The sequence below is a fragment of the Desmodus rotundus genome, chromosome 1 (genome assembly GCF_022682495.2).
Source record: "Desmodus rotundus isolate HL8 chromosome 1, HLdesRot8A.1, whole genome shotgun sequence".
NCBI classification, from domain to species: domain Eukaryota; kingdom Metazoa; phylum Chordata; class Mammalia; order Chiroptera; family Phyllostomidae; genus Desmodus; species Desmodus rotundus.
In genome coordinates, this window is record NC_071387.1 from 7485189 (window position 1) to 7493940 (window position 8752).

At 43.0% G+C, this 8752-nt stretch overlaps 1 pseudogene; it reads left to right on the forward strand.

The window, feature by feature from the left end:
• Positions 1-2788: 2788 nt before the first annotated feature.
• Positions 2789-3265, forward strand: LOC112306605 (large ribosomal subunit protein uL23 pseudogene; annotated as a pseudogene).
• The last annotated feature ends 5487 nt before the right edge of the window (positions 3266-8752 follow it).

The following is an 8752-nucleotide window of genomic DNA, read 5'->3' on the forward strand; positions in this document are numbered from 1 at the left end:
TGTATTATTCCCCTTACATGAGGAGCCTAGAGTAGTCAAACTCATAGAGACGGAATGCAGAGCGGTGGTTGCCAGGGGCTGGGAGAAAAGGGGATGAGGACGGAGTTTCCGTTCTGCAGGATGAAAACAGCTATGGGGCGATGGCTGCCCAGCAATGTGAATGTACTTCATGCCACTGAACTGAAAACACTTGAAAATGCTTAAGATGGTAAATTTTATGTTATGTGTAATTTATCACAATTTTTAAAAATAATTTTGAAAATTTTAAGTACTTACAACTCAAGAAGCCTCATATGTCACGAGAAGAATAATTCAACATGAATCCATAGCCTGACATACCATAATGAAATTGTAAGACACCAAAGCCAAAGAAAAGAACTTCAGAAATAATCGGAGAGAGAGAAAATGATCCTGACTTCCAGTTAAGAAGGCGGCATCAGTAAACACAGCTCGCCTCCTCGCACAACTACATCAAAATTACACCTAACATACAGAACAACCATCGCTCAGAACCGTCAGAAATCGAGTTGAGTGGAAGTCCGACAACTACAGAATTGAAAAACCACATCCAGGTCGACTTCCGGGCAAGATGGAGGCATAGATAGACACTTTGCCTCCTCGCACAACCAAAAGTAGGACAACAACAAATTTACAAACAAAAAATAACCAGAACTACCAGAAAATTGAACTGTACGGAAGTCCAACAACCAGGGAGTTAAAGAAGAAACACTCATCCAGACCGGTAGGAGGGGCGGAGGTGGGCAGCTGGGGTGGAGAGGAGTCATAGCAAGGCAGCGGCTAGAGGACTAGGGTGGGCAAGGCGGCGGCTGGCAGAGCAGGTGGTCCCACATTTGCATGTGGACAAACCGGGAGGAAAAACTGGGGAGTGAGACAGACCTCGAAACCCAAGTTTCCAGTGTGGGGAAATAAAGCCTCAAAACCTCTGCCTGACAATACCTGTGGGGGTTGAGGCAGTGGGAGAAAATCCCAGCCTCACAGGAGAGTTCGTTGGAGAGACCCACAGAGTCATAGAAGGTACACAAAACCACTGATCTGGGAATCAGCACCAGAAGGGCCCAATTTGCTTGTGGGTAGCTGAGGAAGTGACTGAAAGCCAGCCGGCAGCAAGTGGCACTGACCCTCTCTGACCCCTCCCCAACATACAGTACCACAGCACAGTGACGTGAGTTGTCCCGCCCTGGCGAATACCTACGGCTCCTCCCCTTACTGCGTAACAAGAGCACCAAGACCAAAAATATGGCCCAAATGAAATAACAGATCAAAGCTCCAGAAAAAATACAACTAAGTGATGAAGAGATAGCCAACCTATCAGATGCAGAATTCAAAACACTGGTAATCAGGATGCTCACAGAATTGGTTGAATATGGTTGCAAATTAGAGGAAAAAGTGAAAGCTATGAAAATTGAAATAAAGGAAAATGTACAGGGAACAAAAAGTGACAGGAAGGAAACTGGGACTCAAATCAATGGTTTGGAGAAGAAGGAAGAAATAAACATTCAACCAGAACAGAAGGAAGAAACAAGAATTCAAAACAATGAGGAGAGGATTAGAAACCTCCATGACAATTTTAAACGTTCCAACATCCAAATCATAAGGGTGCCAGGAGAAGAGGAAAAGCAAGAAATTGAAAACTTATTTGAAAAAACGATGAAGGAAAACTCCCCCAATCTGGCAAAGGAAATAGACTTCTAGGAAGTCCAAGAAGCTTAGTGAGTCCCAAAGAAGTTGGACCCAAAGAAGAACACACCAAGGCACATCATCATTACATTACCCAAGATTAAAGAGAAGGAGAGAATCTTAAAAGCAGCAAGAAATAAGGAGACAGTTACCTACAAAGGAGTTCCCATAAGACCATCAGCTGATTTCTCAAAAGAAAACTTGCAGGCAAGAAGGGGCTGGAAAGAAGTATTCAAAGTCAAGAAAGGCAAGGGCCTACAACCAAAATTATTCTATCCAGCAAAGGTATCATTTAGAATAGAAGGGCAGATAAAGTGCTTCCCAAATAAGGTCAAGTTAAAGGAGTTCATCATCACCAGCCCTTATTATATGAAGTGTTAAGGGTACTTATCTAAGAAAAAGAAGAAGATCAAAACTATGAGCAATAAAATGGCAATAAATACATATTTATCAACAATTCAACCTAAAAAACAAACTAAGCAAACAAGAAGAATAGAGACAGAATCATGGATAAGGAGAGCATTTTGATGACTGCCAGATGGGAGGGGGTGGAGGAATGGGTGAAGAGGTGAGGGGATCAAGAAGTACAAATAGGCAGTTACAGAATAGCCCTGGGGATGTAAAGTACAACATAGGAAATGGAGTTGCCAAAGATCTTATACGCATGACCCATGAACGTGTACAATGGTGTGAAGATTGCTGAGGGAGTAGGAGATGCTGGGTAGAAGGGGCAAAGAGGGAAAAGTGGGACAACTGTAATAGCATAATGAATAAAATATAATTTTTAAAAATAAAAAGTCATAGAGAAAGGAAAAGATCACCAATAGAAGATGAAAATTAGACTGAAAGCAGGTTCCTGGCAACAATAAAAGCCAAAGGCAATGCAATAATATTTTCAAAGTGATGAGAGGAGAATAACAGTCAATTTAGAATCCTGTACATAGCTGCTCCTTCTGACAAGTAAGGGAGAAGTAAATGTAATTCTCAGATGCTTCTCAAAGAGCTACTAGAGGATGGATTTCAAGTAGAGGGAAATTGAACTCAGAAGGAAAGGGTCAGATGCAAGAGCAATGGTGAGCTTTCCACGAAGATGGCGCCCAAAGTGAAGAAGGAAGCTCCTGCCCCTCCCAAAGCCAAAGCCAAGGCAAAGGCTTTGAAGGCAAAGCAAGCAGTGCTAAAAGGCATCCACAGCCACAAAAGAAAGAAGACCCGCAGGTCACCCACCTTCAGGAGGCCTAAGACACTGTGGCTCCAAAGGCAGCTTAAATATCCTCGGAAGAGCGCCCCCAGGAGAAACAAGCTTGACTACTATACCATCATCAAGTTCCCCCTGACTACTGAGTCAGCCATGAAGAAGATAGAAGACAACGATACACTTGTGTTCGTTGTGGATGTCAAGGCCAACAAGCACCAGATCAAACAGGCTGTGAAGAAGCTGTATGATATTGATGTGGCCAAGGTCAACACCCTGATCAGGCCTGATGGGGAGGAGAAGGCATATGTTCGACTGGCTCCAGACTATGATGCTTTGGATGCTGCCAGCAGAATTGGGATCATCTAAACTGAGTCCAGCTGGCTAATTCTAAATATAAAAATTTTATACTAAAAAAAAAAAAAAGAGCAATGGTGAGCAAGGAAATCTTTAAACATGGGTAAATCTGAACAGGCTTTGGGCTGGATAGACCAATAGTAATGATGAATTTAGAAGGTATTAAAAATAAGACAGAACTGAAATACCATACAAGTATAATATGCAATCCTAGAGGGTATGTTACAAGTTAAAATGTTTAAGGTTTTGAAAGAGGTGGATGATTATTATTGATTAGCCTTAATATTTATTAAGTTAAATACTAAGGCTAACAAGTTAAAGGTAAGTGGCTAATGCACACCGTTTTCCAATGAAAAGAATGAGGCTCCTTGGAGAACTGGCTGATGTTAGGATGCAGGAGGGAAGGTCTCCTAGTGCCAGGAAGGAAAACAGTGCTGACACACGTGTGCACACACGCGCAGTAGTGGAAATACTTCACAAGTGTATACGAACCAACTGAATACGCTCCCAATGGCCAAAGTTGAAGATTATACCCAAAACCTAAAATAATTATCTATGAATACACATCTATATAATGAAATTACTGAACTAATAAACAAATGGGAGAAGACAGACAAATCTCCCAAGCAGCAGGATTCCAAATAGTTTATGTGGATACTCTGCCCTCAGAAAGGGGGAAGGTAACCCTGCCCCTTGCTGTGGCTGCACAGAGCGAATTCCTTCGCACGTGGATCTCTTCCAGAGAGTAAACAGTTTGGAAAGGAGGGAAACGAGCAAGGTTACAGAGGAAGAACCACACAAACATGACCTCAGCCAGGGATCAAGGTCAATATCAGCAAAAATAAGTCATGTTGACACCTCTAACACGATATGTGAAAATGGCATGTCAACTCTGCGACTTTCCTCTCCACAATTTGTAACCCCAGTCCAATCACAAGAAAAAAAACCCAGAGACATCCCCATTGAAGGATATTCTACAAAATAACCGACCAGTACTCCTCGAAACTGTCACCCAAACCCCTGAGAAACTATCCAGCCAAGAGGGGCCGAAGGAGACCCTAATGGAATGTGGTAACTCGAATGGGATCCCACAACAGAAGAAGACCGTCAGGTAAAATCTAAGGAAATATGAATAAAATCTATACTTTGGGTAATAACGATGGATCTGTGTTGGTTCATTCATTGTAATAAATGAATCATACTAACAACAGGAAGAACTGAGGGTGGGGCATATGAGAATCTCTGTTCGATTTCACAATTTTCCTGTAAATCTAAAACTATTCTAAAATTTCAGTTAATTTTTTAAAAGTTAAAGTTAACCAGGGTTTTGAGGAACTACTAGAAAGGACACATGGACAAAACCAAGGGGGCAGGGTGGAAGCAAGGGAGGGAGGTGGGTGTGGTTGGGATGGGGGGAAGTGGTAGGGGAAAATGCAGACAACTGTAATGGAACAACAATTAATTAAATAAATAAAAATAAATTAAAGTTAACCAATATAAGGCTAAAAATAGAATGGAGAGGGAAGGAAGGGAGTATAAATTCAACCAATCCAAGACGAGAGAGGAAAATAAGAAAATTAAAAGTATGGTAAACCCTGGCGGGGTAGTTCAGTTGGTGGGAGCATCGTCCCAATACACCGAGGTTGTGGGTTCGATCCCTGGTCAGGGCACATACAAGAATCAAACCAATGAATGCATAAATAAGTGGAACAACAAACAGATGTTTCTCTCTCTCTCCCTTCCTCTCTCTCTAAAATCAATAAATTTAAAAAAAAATTAAGTATGGTAAAAAGAAAAGTACAAAATAATATAATTGAGTTAAATATAGACCTATTGGCAGCTTAAAATAAATGCAAAAGGGCTAAACTTTATCCAGTTAAAAATCAGATTTCAGATTGAGTTTAAAAAATCAAATTGACTTATTTGTGAACAAGAAAAATATAAAAGTAAAGGGATAAAAAAATTATACCAAGCAAATATTAACAAATAAAAGTTGAGATGCCGATATTAATATCAGGGGGGAGAACAGACTCTGAGGCAAAAACCACGACTAGGTAAAAAGGATCTCAACACTACATGACGAAGGGAACTCCTCCCCTGTAACACGCATACAATAATTATGTTGTATTATTGTGCAAGTACCCGATACCATAATAGGTAAAGCAAAAAAATTGAAAAATCCACTATCAGAGTAGAAAATTTTAAACATAATCAGGAATTCATACATAAAGTAGACAAATATTTTGTAAGGTGATAGAACATTTGAACAAGACAATTAATGTGTTGGAGATCATGAAAAACACAGAACCCTGTAACAAACAATTATAGAAAACCTAGTCTTTTCAAGGATGTCGGTAACATTTGCAAAAATGACCAATACCAGATCATGAGGCAAATCTCAACAAATCGCAAAGAGTGACTAGCACTCCAATCACCATTTTATCACCACAATGCAAAAAATTGGAATTAATAAAAAGATAAGGATTGACAGCAGAGTTGTAAATAACACGGATCAAAAGAGAATAATAATGGAAACTCAAATAAAACATATCAAAACGTGGGGGCGCAGCTAAACCTTGAAGGGCAAGGCTTAGACTTACATTAGACAGCAAGCGAGAAGGAAACTTAATACATGAAATGCCCAACTCAAGAGTTAGAAAAACAGTAACAATGTGACCACAAAAAGAAAAATGAAGGAAATATTGAAGGGCGGAAAAATTAAATTTAAAACCAAACAATCATTAAAAACAGTGAAAACAAAACTAGTTAAGAAAAAAGAGAAGGCACAAATAAATGATATTAGAAATTAACAAAGAAAACAGTGATTTTTAAAAACACAGAAGAGTGTTTTAAAAACTTTACACCAATAAAATTGAAAACCTAATCCAAAACAGCCGATTTCCTGGAAAATGTAACACACCAGAACTGTCCCAAGAAGAATGAGAAACTCTAAATTACAGACCTATAATCATTAAATATTGAACCATTAATGTAAAATTTAACCCCATTCCACCCCAAAAACCCCCACCAGGACCACCATTCATTGAACAGACCATCGGAGTTGTATTAGGGCTCACCAGAGAAACAGAACCGACGGGACACATCTGTCTCTAAGTAGATGTATATTATACATACGAAACTACGTAAACAAACAAAGAGATCGTGAAAAATTGACTCACGTGGTTACGAAGGCTGACAAGACCCAGGAGCTGTGGTCCACAAGCTGGAGATCAAGGCAAGCAGACGGTATAATTCCAGTCCAGATGCCAGCAGGCTTGAGACCTGGGAAAAGCCAAGTTTGAATTTGAAACCAAAGGCAGGAAAAAAACCCACTGTCCCAGCTCAAGGCATCCAGACAGGCATTCCTGCTTACTCAGGGGAGGGTCAGACTTTTTGTTCTACTCAAGCCTTCCACTGATTGGACGAGGCCCACCCACACCAGGGAGGGCGACCTGCTCTACTCAGTCCACCGTCCAAAACACTCTCACAGACACGCCGGAGTAACGTTTGACCGACCATCCGGGCGCCCTGTGGCCCAGTAGAGTGGACACATAAAATTAACCAGCACGCCAGTTTTAGATAAACTATGTCAAAGCACAGTCCTGTTTCCCAACTCTTTCTAGGAATTTGGTAGTGTTTTGATTTTTTTCAAAAAGACGACAGCGTGATCAAGGAAAATAGGACTTTATCTCATGCACGTGGAGGCAAAAATCCTGAATGAAATATTCACAGGCAAAATCCAGCGTTGTACAAAAAATGGCAAAGTTGGATTTAAACTCATCATTTATTATGAGGAAATCTATGTATTTCATTACATTAACAAATTAGTGGAGAAAAACCGTAACGTAATTTCAATGTATCTACTAAAAATCATTTGAAAAAGTTCAATACCCGTTCAGGAAGGCTTCTTTCGCTACTTCTGGGCTTCGCTGTCCGAGGGGAGGAAGAAGCTGAGATGCTGAGGCGCAAAGGTCTTGGGGACACCAGAGTTCTGCTTTGAGCCTCGGCTCCACGCTGGCTGGGGTGCTGCCCTCCCTCTCTGTCTGGCCTCCCAGCAGAGCTGCATCTGGCACTAGGGGCTGCATCTGGTGCTTCCAGAAACCGTTCCCACCCCCCACTCCCCCAGCCCACCTCATCTTCAGGCTCTGCCTCCCTGTGCTCAGGTGGGCTATGGAGTTCTGATGGGTCCCTTATACTTACGGAGGCCTCCTAGCCTGGTAGTTAAGAGCATGGACTCAGGAGGTAGATGGGCCTGGCTTTGAGTTCCAGTCCTGCCACTTATTAGCTGCGTAACCTTGAGCAAGGGTCAGGCGCTCTGGGCCTTCGCTTCCTATTGTGAAAAATGGGGTCAATGACAGCACCTCTCCCCCATGCTGTGATGAAGGTTCGCTGCGAGATGCCTGGGACATTCTTGGCCCAGGGCTGGCACACAGTGGAAGCACCATCAATAGGGGTTCCAACGACACTAGAAGTTCCAGTGACACGGAGGGCCAGCCCTTCCCCAGGCAGGTCCTTCCAGGATTGCTAGAAACTCTTCCCGTTTCTAATGTATCATTGTCCCAACCCCTGCGTTCCTGGTGGTCCTTGTCCTCTGTGCTCCCCTCCCTCTATAACCGCATGGTAGTTGCAGAGAGAATGGCAGGAGGGGGAGGGGAGCAGTTAAACAGACAGGCTCAGGTCACCTCTTACTCCCCAGCATGACTGGCCACACCCCCTTCAGCTTGCTCAGGCCCATTCTCCCGTCTACCCCATGTACTGGGGGCACCCCAGGTTTGAGACCACACAGTTCAGGAGAAACAGAGTCCCCCTCTTGCAGCCCTGGCCCTACAGTACCCACCAGCTGTGCCATCCCTGCCCCCTTTCTTTCCATCCCAGTCAAGCTGGGAACTGGCGAGGATTCACAGCTGGTCATTAGGATTTTGCTTCCCAGGCCAGGAAGGTATTTGGAAGAGAGGCTGAGCAAAAAGCTGATGGGTGAAGACTCATCCAGCACCTTCTCTGGGTAGGAAGAGCTTGAAGGTGAGAGACAGAGGGGCAGAGATGAGAGCCAGAGAAAGTCACCCGGAAGAAAACCCACCACCACAACCAACCAGCCGTCAGTATTTGCTGAACGCACACTGTGGGCCAAGCACATGAATTCCACTCCTTTATCCTCAGCATAATCCAGCCCTGGCTGGTATGGCTCAGTAGATTGAGCACTGACTACAAACTGAAGGGTCTCAGGTTCAATTCCCAGTCAAGGGCACATGCCTGCTTTGCAGGCCAGGTCCCCAGTTGGGGGCATGGTAGAGGCAACCGATGGATGCACACATCCATACTTCTCTCCCTTTTTCTCCTTCCCTTACCCTCTCTCTAAAATAAAATTAAAAAAAAAAAAAAAAGAACAATCCAGTGAGGTAGGACCTGCATTATATCACACCTATTCTACAGAGGAAGGGCCCTGGGACTCAGAGAATTGCCTTGTCCAGGGTCACACAGCCAGCCGGTGGCAGATCAGGGGCTCCC